Source organism: Anoplophora glabripennis, unplaced genomic scaffold (genome assembly GCF_000390285.2).
Source record: "Anoplophora glabripennis isolate ALB-LARVAE unplaced genomic scaffold, Agla_2.0 scaffold482, whole genome shotgun sequence".
Taxonomy (NCBI): Eukaryota; Metazoa; Arthropoda; class Insecta; order Coleoptera; family Cerambycidae; genus Anoplophora; species Anoplophora glabripennis.
The window spans coordinates 68089-84460 of NW_019416576.1; the positions used below are offsets into that span (position 1 = coordinate 68089).

The 16372-nt window shown below is 32.2% G+C and overlaps 2 non-coding genes across 2 annotated transcripts; both read right to left on the reverse strand.

The window, feature by feature from the left end:
* Positions 1–5575: 5575 nt before the first annotated feature.
* Positions 5576–5647, reverse strand: Trnaq-uug. The gene has a single exon. It is a non-coding gene; the product is annotated as a tRNA-Gln (tRNA).
* Positions 5648–6503: 856 nt separating this feature from the next.
* Positions 6504–6576, reverse strand: Trnav-aac. The gene has a single exon. It is a non-coding gene; the product is annotated as a tRNA-Val (tRNA).
* Between the last annotated feature and the right edge of the window lie 9796 nt (positions 6577–16372).

The following is a 16372-nucleotide window of genomic DNA, read 5'->3' on the forward strand; positions in this document are numbered from 1 at the left end:
CACACGTTCAAAGACGATACAATAAATGCATTCAATTAAATGGAGATTTAGTTGAAAAATCTAGAATTTAAAGTTAATTCATGTGTGTTAATTTAATTTAATTTTACTGCGTTTTTTGTAAATTTTATGTTGTCTCATTTGTTTTTCTGTTTGTTTCATTGTATTTTGATAGGGGTCTATTAAATGTGTTATTAAATATTTGTTGTGATTGATTTGTTATCGCATGGGTTACTAGATAAAAAGCTTCTTAATGCATAATAAACAATTTGACAGCATATTTAGCCATCGTTAATGTTGAATATTTTTTCATGAAATTTGGTACAGATCCATTTCAGGGGACGCCGAATCCAGTGGCGTACGCAGATTTTTTCTTAAAAAGTCTCTAATATGGATTTTGGATATTTCAGCCTCTGAATGTGATCTAGTAGGCCTTAGTTTAAAAAAGAACTGGACGCCGCTTGGCCCCAAAATACACCTTTTCCCTCTCTACATTTCAAAAAAATTTCGTCAAAATCGCTTCATAAATAAAAATGTTATGAGGGTGGCCCGCTTTCAAATGGGTCACTCTGTAGGTATTATTGTAGTATGTATGTTAGCGATAAGTAGAGATCGGAAATATTATTGCGGCTATAATGTGGTACAGGTTTGGCTGTATGCCTGGTGCCTTTTTTATGTAATTTTATTAAAACAAAAAGTTTATAAGTATATGTAAGTATTTGCATAATAGTATGAAACAAAAAGGAGCAGTGTCTATTTTTCTACACTAAACGCTTCACATGGAACTTACCATAGTATGTACGTATACCAGCAAAAGTTAACAAAATAATTAACAGTTGACATAAATGTTCCACGGTTTATCGTCTCCGGCCATCGGTAAATACCCATTTCAAAAACGGAAATGACCGTTCAGCATTTACTGAGGTCACAGGCGCATATTTAAAATAGCTAAAGTTTTTAATAAATGCAATTTTTACTAATGGTGGCGCCTCTATCCGCGTCATTGTACAAAAAATAACATGTACACGTCTGCCTCTAATCTGAAGCTTTGCATCGATCAATTTATTCGATACATATCTAACGGCCTGCCCTGTCGGCCTGGCTTGCCAGTGAACATTCTTGTTTTCTTGCAGACGGACCTTGATCGTGCATTTCATTGTCATTTGTGCTTGTGTGAGTGAGTTTGGCGCATTGTTGGTCGAGTGTATGGCACTTGTTTTTAAGGCAGTCAGTAGCATTGTGTATCGTGAGCATAGAGCGGCACACGGCTTGACCACTGATTTAGCCTATTCCTGCTACTACAACGCAAATTGCCGCTTACTAACATAATATAGATTACTACTCTTTATTTATTTGATTATCACCACAAAGGTTCCGATGTCTAGTGATAAGTTATGGCTTGAACGGGAGAACACTTATCATTTAACCTTTTGTTGCGTTAATACGAACTCTGTTTTCTGTAGCGTGTTATATTTAAATTTAAGTAAGCATATTTAATGTCAAAAAAACCTTCGTTATTCCTACTAATATAATAATTATGTCAAACGAAGCTGCAAACATTTTCAGAATTTATTTTGGGTTTTAAAAAGTTAGCAAAATAATATGAAAATATTAGGTTATTTCATGATTGAAGGAAAGGTGAATAGTTTTCAACAATGCTGCAGACATCTTTTTTTAACATCAAATAACACCAAATTGGTTAAAACTATAATTGTATATGCTGTCAGTTCACCGAGAAATTAAAAAATAAAGTTGGACGACGCTGAAAGAAATGGGATATCCCGCATATTCGGAAATAATTTAATAATGTGAGGAAATTGATTTGATGCAGGTTTTATGTAAAACTTTCTCTGTATCATTGATATTGCCTTTGGAAGAGTGTGTCTTAAGTGCTACACCCCGTAAACATGTTTAAGTTACGTTAATGATTAAACGGCTTCTTGTGCGTCAGATTAAAACTTCGGGCATTCGAAGCTATTTTAAACGCTTTATCAGAGTTTATCGGAAAATAATAACATTCTAGTCTTCGGCTTTGAACGATTTAAGTAAATCTGTAGTCGAACCCCAAGTTTGCATTCGCCCGAGCATTTGCCTCATTAATTTTGGCTCGGTAGTGCCAGTGCTTTCATGACGTTCTTTGATTTCATTGTCGACTGGAAAGTTTTCAAACTGTAATTTATTTTCATTCTGACGCAGCCAAACAAAGATTAAGTCATAAAATAAATCGTTAAGGAAGTTGAGAAACTGTGCTAGATTTTTAATTTGGATCTGAATACCATCCTATAATTAAACAGGTTTTTGGCAGTATATAATTCTTGGTCGGTTGGCTGTTCTTCTCTTTACACAAATTAATCCTTAAATAAACATTTTCCGGCGTAATCCGTGAAAATATTTGAAGTTGAAATTTGCTTAAATATTTAGGCGTCATGGGAAATTAACGAGTTTCTTTTCGCTTTAACTTTTTTGTTACAACTTGTACCCTTATAGCTGAACGATTTTCGACATTATAACTTTTAGTAGGGAAATGGTCGTAGACAGAACAAAAAAAAAAAATAAAATAAATTGAAACATCAAGTTTCTAGTTTTCGGATCTGGAATTTAAATTATTTTTGGATCAGTAGTTTTTGAGTAATCTTAAGAAAACTAACGAAAACAAAATTTTAAAAATTTTTGCTTGTCTTTAAAAAAGTGTATGGACTTCAATAAATTAATTTGGCAATTTCACGGTACAAATATCTCAAATAATGTTGCAAACTTTCAAAGAAGTCCCTATTTTTTTTTTCTAAAAGCAGAAAAAAGGATTACTTTGGACCAGGGGTTCTCAAACTGTGGTACGCGAAAATTTTCATGGTGTACGCGGGGCAGGTTAATGAAAAATTAAACCATTTTTTGCAATGCGTTTCACATATATTTCCATATATATTGTGTTTTTGATGTAAAAAGTGTTTTTAATTTAACCGCCCCCCCCAACACACCCCCCACCTCCCGATAACAAGGGGGTACGCAAAATTTTAATTTTTCATTAAGGGGTACAGTCTTTGAAAAATATCGAGGACCTCTGCCTTAGACTAAATAATGACATGAAATTCAGCTGCGATATATTCAATAATATATGTCTCCATTTTTTCAATTCTCTTAAAAAACTGTTCACAGTTAATACAGTACATTAATTGTTAATACTGGTGTCTTTGTTCTATACCCGACTTTGTTCCTCAAGAAAAATATCTTTTACTTTTGTTGTTTTCTATATTAGCTTCCAAAGACTTGACTGCTGTTATGTTACCTACTTATTATTATTATACCGGGTGATTCAGTTTGGTATTCGCGGCCCTGTATCTCTTTATTTTAACAAATAGTTATAACAAACCCTATATATTTTTAAGTCTCCGCTCAAACTCTATCAAATGACATTATTAGATCGTCTCCATGGTAACATATGTCAAAATTGCTATAGTCAACTGTTTTTGTTCAAATGGCACACTATATCGTTCACTCCGTTCAGCTATGTAAGGAAGTCTATAGTTTCATTAGAAATATTGCTAGAAAAACAGCAAAAAAAAGTGAACCTTACTTTTCGTAGCTTTATTCTGAAAAATGATAGCCAGTTGCGTAAACAAGCTACTATGTTTTTTAACATATTTTATTTTTATTACGATAATAAAATAATACTTATTTCAAATGTTCAAAATGATCTCCATTTGCTTCCAAACACAGAATAGCTCTGTTTATCACTCCCTCTCTACAAACACATTCTAGTGTTTCTTCATTTAATCTCCGACATTCTACTCTTATTCTGTTTTTAAAGTCGTCAATATCATTTAGGTAAGACCAAAGAACATTTTATCTGATGGAAGTTGTCTCTGCGGAAAACGATGTTGGTATAAATGCCTGGCAGCTTTAGCGTTCTTTCGACCCTCTTTATAAATTAAATTCATATCTAGTTTTTCTTGGTTACTGTAAGTATTCATGTTACAACTCGTGTTATAATTAGTTGTAGATAGAGCAGGTAGGTACAAAATGTCAATTATTTTGACAAATAGTTATTTAGAAACAAAATTCAGTTGTTTCCGCAGCTGGCTATAATTTTTCAGAATAAAGCTACTGAAAGTAGGGTTAATCTTTTTTGCTGTTTTTCTAGCAATATTTATAATGAAATTATATACTTCCTTACATAGCTGAACGCAGAAAAAAATATCTTCCAGAATTGATAAAAAAATATATAGTGTGCCATTTGAACAAAAACAGTTGACTATAGCAATTTTGACATATGCTGCCTTGGAAACGACCTAATAATGTTATTCGATTGATTTTGAGCGGCGATTTAAAAATATATACGGTTTGTTATACCTATTTGTTAAAATAAAAGAGATTCGAGGCCGCGAATATCAAACTGAATCACCCGGTATATATTTTACGTATATTTCTGATTTTGCCATTATGATCTTGATGCTTTGATACGAAAAGTTTTTTTCAGAACCAAAATTACAGTTTTGATTTTTGCTTATGTTCTATGTTAGGTATACAGGGTGTTTCAGAAAACGGGCCAACGCTCGGGGGCAGATTGCTAACCTAAAAACAAGATTATTTTTTCATATCAACATGGGTCCGATTTCGGTTCGTTCCTTAGTTACAGGGTGTCAAAGTTTTAAAATAAAATATGTTTTTTCCAAAAATCTAGATTTCCACTTGAGGGAATTAAATGAAATTAGGATAACTAACTATTTACAAGCGAATACACATTCTTAAGTATTATTATGTTGAACATGAATTACAGGACCGGACTTAATACTGGTAAGCAATGAAATTTATGGAAACCGCTGGATTGGATGAGGTGGTCCAGTTGCGTGGCCGCATCGTTCCTCAGATATAACACCCATAGATTTCTACCTCTGCATTCGCTTTCATTCGCCGAAACATGGATATTTCAACGAGTTAGAAAGACCATCAAAAAACGAATTCGGGATTGAATTCGAGTTGAAGGTGGACACATTCAGTATTTTCTGTAAAATGTTATATTATCTTTATGGAGTTGTTTATTGTAGGTACATTTACATTAATTATTTCTAAATAAATAAATAATTGTTTATTTTAATATTACATTTAAAATACCGATAACTTGAGGGAAAACGAAAAAATAGTCCAGTCACTGTTTGATCAAAATTGAGGTAGAATTTAACCCAAGTAATTATAAATTAGAAATCTGAACGGAGAACAATTTTTTCTTTGATTAAATCCAAGGGCTTGCAAGTAATCCGGTCCTGTAATTCATGTTCAACATAATAATGCCTAGGAATGTGTATTCGGTTGTAAATTGTATTTCATTTAATATCCTCAAGTGGAAATCTAGATTTTTGGAAAAAACATATTTTATTTAAAACTTTGGTACCCTGTAGCTAAGGAACGAAGCGAAACCAGACCCATGTTGATATGAAAAAATCGAGGAAAAAATAATCTTGTTGTTTTTAGATTAGGAATCTGCTCGCGAGCGTTGGTCTATGTTTTCTGAAACACCCTATATACTACAAAAAAATAATATATATGGCAATATTCGTAATATATTCTATTATAATAAAAAAGTAGGTTCCACCGAGATTTGAACTCGGATCGCTGGATTCAAAGTCCAGAGTGCTAACCATTACACCATGGAACCTTGTTAACAGGTTTTTCGGAGGTAATTAATTTTTTGTAGAAGTGGATGGGAAACTAAAAAATGATTATTGGGAAACAAAATGAAACCAATGTTGTGCGCACACTTTTGGTATTTTTTTCTATAAGGTATTTATCGTTGAGTTAATTTCAGTGTATTTGTAAAATATAATATCGATTTATAATTTATTTATACATTAAAACTAACTTTTTACTGCCGGAAACTGTTGACTAAAACAATACTTCCATTCTACGAAGAACAAAACAACAAAGTATTGTGTAGGTATTGTTGATAAAATAATTACAAATGGAGGGTTCGTGCCAATCGGTGGCAAAATAACAGAGATAGCTTACAAAAAATTTTGTCAAAAAATGTCAAAGCATGTAATTAACATCAAATTTTTTTTGGAGTACCCAGAGGTTTAGTATAACGATTTATAACTCGAATTTCCGTATTTAAAAAATGAAAAATTATTTAAAAAGTGTGAGACTTACATTTACACTGATCTTTTAAAATCAATCAATCTTTGTAGTTACCATAAAAAAAATCATACAATATCGCTTGCATCTTCTAAGAATCTTTGAAACTAATGTTGAGCAAAGTTTACTTTATACCTATATCTTTGTAGATTGTTGACGTTTCAGGTTGAACAAATTAAACCATATTTTGACTTGAAATACAAGAGATCTTGCGAAAACCGAAAAGAAGAAAGAAATCAATATTTAAATTACTTTTACTTTTATTATTTTATTATTATTCTACTCACTTATCTTTTTTACATTGCTATTGACTACACTGATGGGTTTCTGAGCCGTCCAACTAAAGAATGGATGACTTGCTAATTAATAAAAAAAAAGAGTGTTTCCGCCCGGGATCGAACCGGGGACCTTCCGCGTGTTAGGCGGATGTGATAACCACTACACCACGGAAACGCTTTGAGCTTGTTTTGGTATACGCGGAATTCGACACAGAGGTGAACCTGTCATGTTATTTTTAAAACAGAATTTGATGTGGCCTTAAAAATAACAGTAGATATATCGTATCCATACATTAGCATTAGTAGCGAAATTATACACATTGTGTTTCAATGAAAACTTTACTCGCGCCTATAATTTTGTAGAGAAAAAAATTCCGGCATATTTACATCCTCATGGAACGATGGATCATATGTCTATTTTTTTATTATACTATTGCAGTTTCTAAAGAATTACGTCTTTTGAGGAGTAATTTATTTGATAACTCAAACAAAATTACTCGTAATATACTATTCTCTCATAAGAGCTGTTTAATAAGTTTACTTTAATACAACAATTAATTCTAGGCAAAAAAGTTAAAATGCCCTCTTTTCAGTATGCCTTCATTTTGAAAATTGTGAACAACACTTCAATCCAGTTCCAGATTTTTCCCTCACTATCAATACCCACGGATGTCATTTTCTGTTTTAAAACTTTCCCCAAATACACAAATCACAGATCAGGTAACGTGAGTTCAAGTCTATTGGATCATCGTGTTCCACTTCCTCCTGGATATTGATCATTTAAATGTACTCTTACATTGCCACTGAAGTGTCGTGGTGCTCTGTCTTGCATAAAATACACATGATTAATTAACTGCTAGATCGTCAACCAATTTCGATATTTAGCAGAAAATCTAATAACTGTTGCCCTCGAGACGAATTGGTAATCTAATAGGATTAAACCGAAAGTTGCAGATAAAACCAATATACTTCGCTCTAAAATGTCTTCATAACATCATACGGATTTTCATCTGCATAAACATGTTGGTTATGGAGGTTTTGTAAAACACGATTCGACCGTGAAAATTTTCTTGTGGAAGTTCATACCTCTAGCTCTTTATTTTCAAATAATCTTCGAGAATTGAAGACAAGCGACACATTATGAAAAGCTTGATTTAGTCCTTCGGAGATTACTCTGTTCATTGTACTTTTGGAAATTATGGTGTGCCTATTTTTGTTTGTTTACATATCCATCAATTTCAAAATGAGCTACATCGCTAAGGATGATTTTATTAAAAAAATCATCATTTCCATCAATCCGTATGCAAAATATTGAAATGCCTAATTGTTGTGAATGAAGACGAATTAATGTGTTTGGTTCTGAAGTGAGACTATCATTGAGAGCTGCAATATTTTCATGTGGACGACCACTACGACTGAATTTTACTTCTATGATCTTGAATTGAGCCAGTTCAAATTTATTAGCAATATTACGAATGGTGCACAATTTGTTTTTCCATATTTTGTATGATATTTTCTTCAAACTTCTGCATATTTCCCCAAATTTAAAATAATTTTTAATAATAAAGACGCGTTGTTCAATCGAATACTTCTCATATTTATTAACCGCCATGTTTCTACTTAACAGCTGTCAAAAAACCAAAACCATTCTAGTACAAAAAACACAAATGGGGGCAAATTTGAACACCCGCTATTAACAATGGAGTCATTTCTATACAGAACATTTTTATTCTCACATATATTAGTTCTTCTAAATAAAATTGTGTTGATAAGCTCATTTCTTTTTTAAATTTTAAAGTTCACTACAATTCAACTCGAAAATAAATAACCTTGAATTTATACTATGCTTTTTTACTAATAGTAGAATCAATTTCATTCAAGTGTTTTGTAAGTGTAAAATTTTGCAGACTTTGTTAACATAACCTTCCCTTAACTCATAAATTAAACTGATGTCATGTGCTTAATTTGATACGCTTGTTCACTCGGTAGGCAGAATCCTGCAAATAAAAGCAAACCATTTTCTGTTGAATTATGTTTCGCGTATATAACGCGAAGCGCCTATGCATGTCGTTGTGTATATAAATAAAACTAACCCAGTTCCTGCGGATTGAAAATTGGAACACTTTAAGATAATGAACTCCACTAAACGAAATAGAAAGGGCGTGGAGGCAAAATTGCGCCAGCACTTTCTCTTCGGTGGTGCTGATTTATGGTTTCGTTAACTGGTGATAAAAATTTACAACTTTACATTCAACTTCTGGAACTCCCAAAACTTTGGGTTAATAAAGGGGGCAAGAGGTTAATAATATTCATGATAAGTTGGTTTAATACGAGGAGTTTTTAAACTATATTCTGAGGAACGGAACATTACCGAATTACTATGAAATGTTGGAAAAAAATATTAACCTGGTTCAGCCGTTCAACCAGAATGTTATATCGGGTGTTCCAAAATTCCCGCAAAATTTGAATTTTGCGCCATTTGTGCAGTAAAGTGTTGCCAACGAAAAAATAAAAAGAGACAGCATGACAAGCTGACAGTTCAGGGTTATTAAAAATGGGCGTTACACGAAAGAACAACGCGTTTTCATTGTTGAACTAGGTATATTTTAAAAATAATGAAGGTTTGGCAACTACATTTCGCAATTTTCGTTCAAAACACGGTCGGAATAGTCATCAATTTTAGTAGATGTAAATTTTGACTATGATGAATATGTAAGTGATAAGATCATTATGAAACTTCAGTCATACTAATATTCACAATTTTAAAAGTACTTTAATGAATGAATGATTGGTCATATTTAAGAAAGCTTACCAGATTTCAACGAGTTTTTTCCCTAATTCTACGATATTTTTAGTTTTAAATTCAGGACTGGTTTTCCTAAACGAGAGTTACGTTTAAAAAACAAGAATAAAAATTGGGTCGACCAAGACATTGTTTCTTCAAGTCAGTCACTAAAAAATTTATTTTTGTTTAAAGGTATTAATCCAGATTTTAAAAACTCTTACAAAATTGCTAAAAAAAATCATACTACTTTATTAAGTAACAAAAAGAAACAATTTTATCAAACCAAAATAATACATTCCGATAGAGCCTCTTGGAATGTGGTATCGGAATTAACAAAAAAAAAAGAAAGAGCCCTCTAACATCTGCATTGATAAAAATGGCACATTGGAAGATAATCCATATGAAATAGCAAATGATTTTAATCAGTTTTTTATCCAGACTCCTATAAGACTTATATATGAAGTGCACTGCAAGTACTGATACACAATTGCAGTTAGGTTTTGTATCTGACCCATTATACGCCAAAGGAACTATCACTTTTATTAAACCGAAAACTCAAAAATAAAAAGTCTTTAGGGGCTGATGAGATTCTCGACTTCATTTTAAAACAGGTTATTGATATTAATATAGTGTCACTGACGTATTTAGTCAACAAGTAGTTTGAAATTGGTATTTTTCCGCAAAATTTAAAAACTAATAAAGTTATTCCCTTATTCATATTAATGGAAAATTATAGACCCGTTGCTGTTCCGTATGGGTTCCCCAAAATATTTGAATATGCATTTTTAGAACGCTTTTTATCATTTTTTAAATTTTATTTAGGAACCAACATGGCTTTTGTGAGAATAGATCGATGGCATCTGCAATGTTATCTCTTTTATAATCAAATTATAGAATTTGTTGAAGCCGGCGAATGTCCAGCAGTTATCTTCTGTGATTTGAGCAGAGCCTTTGACTGCATAAATGATAATTTATTACTATCTATTTTGGAAAAATATGGCATAAGAGGAACTGTAGGTACTTAACTGACTATCAACATTTCTTCGGGGTCGTCAACAGTATGTGTCTTTAAAGGTCGAATCTAAACAATCTGTAGATTATCCGCAATCCGGTTATTTAAATTCGGATGTATGTGTTCCTCAAGGCTCAATAATATTACCGGTTTTATTCATTTTATATGTCAACAGTATATCAAGTGTCACAAAACATATCGCCTATACAGCCTATGCCTATGACTTTTCAATGGTTTTATCGTCAAGGGATTCAGATGCATTGAGTAGTAGAACCGCAGATGCAGTGGACAGAGTCTCACAAGACCTACTTTAACAATATCGATTTGTTATTATTGTATTATCAACTGTGAAGAGATTAATTGAAAAATTTAGGTAGGCTGGATCAATTAATGATTTTAAACACTCTGGTTGTCATTCAACAAGGCGCTCAACACAATCATCGAAGCAGTTCATGAGAGTGTTGCTGAGAGGCCAGGAACATCAATTTGGTGATGTGGTCAAGAATTGTACATTTCGATAAGCTTCTCTACAACGTATTCTTATGAAAGATTTGCATTTTCATGCTTGCAAGGTTTAATTAATTCATGAATTCAAACTGACTGACAAGAGACTTCGTTAAATGGATGCAGATTTTTCTAACAAAATCATCTTCGGCGATGAGGCTCATTTTTATCTCGAACCGACAAAATTGTGGTATTTGGAGTTCAGAAAATCCGCGAGTGATAGTTGAGAAACAAATGCATCCAGAACGTATCACTGTTTAGTGCGGATTTTGGGCTGGAGGCATCATCGGAAATGCGGCTGGTCAGGCAATAACAATTAATGGTGGTCGCTGTCACGACATGATAATACATAGTTTTTTTGTGCCTAAATTGCAAGATGTTGAATGCAGACGACATGTGGTTTCAACAAAACGGTGCCACATGCCATATAGTTCGCGAAACAATTCAAATACTGCATGAGACACTTTCTAGTCGTGTAAATGTCCGTTTTGGTGATCAGAATTGGCCGCCCAGATCATGCGATTTAACGCCGTTGGACTTTTTTCTTTTAGGTTTTTTGAAGTTTAAGGTTTATGCCCACGACCACCCACGCTTTGAAGGAGGAAATTGAGCGCTGTTCGCTGTGAGTTAAATATATTGTTTTAGTCCATAATTTCAAGGAGTAAAGTATCACGTCTTGCTTTTAATTTCTGTAAAAATAACATATTTTTTCTTTATTCACTTGGATGGTTTGCTAACAGTAAAAAAGATCAAAAGTTAATAATAATTAAGCGCTCAATTCAAATTTAGTAGGTTTTCGTTGAAGAAAAACGAAATAGACTTTCAAGAAAATGTAAATTGTGGCCGGCGTTTTACAGACAAGAAATCGCACATTTATTAAAGACTTCTTTAATCGGTAGCTTCACATTTGTAGGATATTTGCAGGCCTATTATTACAAAAAAGCGATTTGTAAATTACATTTTTTATATTATTATTATGAGTACAATTATTTTCCATTCAACACCTTAATATCCCCATTTAAACATGTAATTGCATCACGTTCTTATGTATTACGTCGGTGCAAATATCACTCAAAATGGTTGATGTTAGTCCAAGTATGGGTGACTGGATAAAAAATCTTAAGGTTCGTTGCAGTTCGTTCAATAATAATAAGGAAAACAGTGAGCCGACACGCCGCGCCGGCGGGCGCCCTCCTCCCGCGCGTATTGACTGACCATATCGTTTGAAGTAAACGAATTGCACATTATTTTTTGTACAGTGCCAATATAGGTAACATAGGGGCTGACTGACCAGCTCCGTCCTGACTGACATAACTTTTATTTATATGCAATATAGAATTTGTATAACGATTTTCAGCATTAGTAAACTATTCATTTTATTACCTCGGTAGATACTACAACTTTGATGGTGTACCTGATACATCTATTCTCAGTTTCGCTTGATTGATTACAGTATGTTTATGTGCATAACTACTGTAATTAACTATCAAAAAACTAGGCTTACAATTAGTAAAGTCAAACAATTTTTTTGCCTCTGGCTCTCCGTCTATAGTTGTGTAAAGTTCAGGTAACGTAATAATAAATATAACGGGTGAAAATATTTTTTTCTTATTCTGAATGTCTTGACAACTGTCTTGAGATTACTTTTATAACTGATACAGTGAGCAGATATTGTGTCTAACTCTAGAAACTGGTATAAATTAACTGAAAATTGTGCATAAAAACACCCCCCTTATCTTGAGCAAATTTTAAATTTATTTAAACAATAACACAACGAATGTATCCCTTTGCTAAAAATTGTTCGAAATGCCTCATATTTCAAAGCATATTTTGTGATCGATGCTATGAAATTCCACAAATGCATTATGATGTAAACCAGAAATTATCGAAAACATTGCAAGTTATACTAATTAAAAATAGGTACCTACATACGTTTTCCCCTGCTTGTCTGGATCTATTATTTTTTTAAAGACAAAAATAAAAAAGATATACTAAATATAGATAAATATACTATTATACGATGATTCACGAATAGTGACCAAAAATGAATCCTCGTATTCTTTGGTGAATTTTAAGGGGAGTCTTTCCTATAAAGTTTTTATCTAGGATGCTTCGTTAAAAAGATACAGGGTGTTAAACTAATAATTTAAAAACTAGTAGGTAAGTGCAATAATTTGAAATTGGGCACATGTATTTATGTAAACATTGTCCAAAATCTGAGAGCTTTTCCTAAAATTTACGTGCTCCAGTGGCGGAGATACAGGGGTCGGTGGCATATTTTTCTAAATAAAATAGTACGTCACTGCTTTACGGCAACACTCATGATATTTTCTGATTTGTCTTTCAATTTTCTGCAGATTAGTAGTCTTATGTTTTTCGAAAAAAAAGCCTGATTTTCGAGTAAAACTTAAAAAACGAATTGAAAACAACAGACCTCAACCCACTGGATTTTTTTTTGTAGGGTGCTGTTAAACGGCTGGTATACAGTGAAGAAATTAATACACTTGAGCAGTTAGAAGAAAGAACAAATAATGCTTTTCATCAGATTCAAGCAACAATAAATTTCGAACAAATTACATTTTCGTTACTAAAAGCATGTCGCGCCTGTGTCCGCGCAAATGGAGGAATTTTTGAGCATTTACTCAAATAAAATCATTAAATTGGGACTAATGTTATTAGTTTCTTTAGTCGAATAAATAATCGAATGTTTTGTGCTTGTCATATCATTTAAGTAAAAGTGTTTTCAGTTTGTTTTGTAAGTTTCATTCGAAAATCAGCCTTTTTTCGAAAAACATAAGACAGTAGTAATTTGTAGAAAATTGAAAGACAATTCCGAAAATATTATGGTTGATACCGTAAAGCAGTGGCGTACTATTTTATTTAGAAATTTACAGTGTTTACATAAATACATGTGTCCAATTTCAAATTATTTTCACTTACTAGTTTTTATATTTAAAAAAATTAAAAATATTTTTTGAAGTTTAATACCCTGAATCTTTTTAACGAAGCGTTCTAGATAAAAATTTTATAGGAAAGAGATGCTGCTCTAAGTTTAAAATGTATCTCAAGTTATCGAAAAAAATGTAACTTCTACGGCCTACCTTTAAACGGGTATACTTTCTTTAATATCAATTTTATTTTGTTATGATACATCCTGAAATATTAGGAAACAATTTAGGACCACCCATGAGGTCATTGTAAAAAATAACCTACTCTAGTATTTTTTCTAAAAAAAATGACAATCTTTTATGAATTTAGGGTTTACCTCTCGGACGCACAGTATCTTAAGAACTAAACAATAAGCTTGAAATGAAGTTGTGGACACTTGAGTAAAAACAATTAGCAAACTAAGTATCTGTTAAAGTTTCTCTGTTCCTTGTACATTACTTTTAAATTATGGAATGAAGTTTTCACACAAGAAAGGTACTTACTTAGCTAGTTGGTAAAACTTGCTGCTCAATCTGTAGAAGATGCAAATTCTCGATGTTTTTGCTGGAAAGGTTCTTGCCTTGTTATGTATATGAAACCGCCGGCGATGGTGTTTTTGACGTCTATAATGGAGCAGCCTGTAGTTGTCTGGAATCCATAAACAACTACATTTCTCGTACCGAACCGCAGTTATAATCCTATTAGGAAATTACTGTGTCTTTGTATCGAAGAAGCCTTAGATATTTCAGAACGTTATAAGATTTCTTTAACCTTATTTTATGAAAATGATGTACGTATAGTCCGCGGTGTAATTAATCCTTACTGACATTTTCAATGGCAAATTAATTTTTTAATATATTTAAAGCCTATATAAAAAAGTTTACTTCAACAATAAAATGCCAAACTCTTTAATTAAGAAAAAATAAGAAATATTTTTTATATTACATTCAGTTATTAATACAGTGTGTTATTTTGACAGCATTTTTTTAATTAATGATGTATTTCTAAGCCTTTCATCATTCCTTAACATCGGTTAAATTGTTAATGACGAACTGTTGGACATTTTAGCAAAACTGTACTCCTCATGTTAAGGTGGAGTTTTGCGACGATTTAGAGTTCGAGAAATAGAATTCCTGACATGCTTCATTGGGTTTAAAAAGGAGGGATTAGAGGGCCAATGGACTGGCAATAGATACATTTTCATTGATGATACATCTATTGTATTGTTTACGTTTGTAATATCACTTGTAAAAAATAGGCTCTCTTATTCTCTGTATACTGTCTGAAATATAAAGGGATATCACGCGAAAATGTTGGTTAGATTCGATTGTCACTTCGCTGCTTTTAAGATTTCTGGAAAGTAAAATATAATTTTTCACCATAAATAATTTTGTTGTATCCATAATATATTCCTGAGATACAAATGGGATATTTTTTTACGAATATATTTACATATTCTGTTAAAAAATTTTCTTGGAGAATAACGAAAATAATATTATAATAAATGTTAATGATAAGAACAATTCAAAGCACTTAAAGACAAGCAATTAAAACAACACAACTACAACAAATTCATAAAATATATTTTAATGGGTATGAATGACCTCAGTGATTTGGCATGAATGCCTCATATGCTTTTGTGGAATGAATTTCTTATGAAAAATGAATGAATAAATAATTTGACTTTTCTGAAATTAAAAAATAGGTAACGAAATTACAGTCAAATCTAACATTTTCGATAGATGACCTATTTCCTCACTCTCTTTTTCTTCGAATGCACTTTGAGCTACAATAGTTTAATGCAGCGAAGCATTGTGGTCTATAAACACAAAACGATCTCCAGCTGATGACACTTCAAATAAAATTGGCCAGTTGTGGTTGGAGGGTCAACGATTATTACATCATGCGTAATACCTCATCATGACGCCCACTCATTAATTTTAAGCCTCTAAAATATAATTCGATAGTCATCACATCACCGATCAATCCAAATATCACCTCATCAAAAAATAAAACACTGCCATCAGACTATTGACTATGTGATTTAGTGAGGAACAATTGCGTTAAAGGGTTTTTATTGTTTCATTGATTTATTGGTCACCTAAATATGACAAAATCACAAAATGCTATTCAATTTAGGGGTGCATTTTTAAGAACAGAGTGAGAGGAGTGTTTTTCTTTTTGGTATTAAAATACAATTCGAAAACTAAAGGGAATTAAAAAATACAAAAGGAATTTGTAGAAAATGAAATTTTCCATCGAATCCATCGACGAAAGCAATAGTAGAGTTTCCAACCCTTAAAATGAGCTGTGAAAAAAGATTCTACGATGAAAATTGGCTGAAATATTTCTGTTCAAAGTTGCCAATTTTTGTTCGATTTTTACCGCTGTCGCTTATTTTTCCTTTTGTAAATAATTCTCAAAAAAAGCTTTATGTTTACATGTCGTACTTTTATTTGCAAAATTTAATAATTGTTGCAAATAAAATAAAAACATGAATTTCTTCAATTTTTTTGTATATCACAGTTAAGCTGATGTCTCTTCGAGAAAATTACAATTGTCGAAATCGAATTTTGAAATCGAATTTCGAAATAAACAAAAATTCTTTAAAACTGAAAACAGATAATAGCTTTGGCAATCAATGTTTGTAATTCAAGTTTTATTCTTCATAATTTGTTGGTTATTTTACTTCCTCCGCTGCCCTTCATTGTACACCATATACTTAAAAAATTTGGTTTGAGT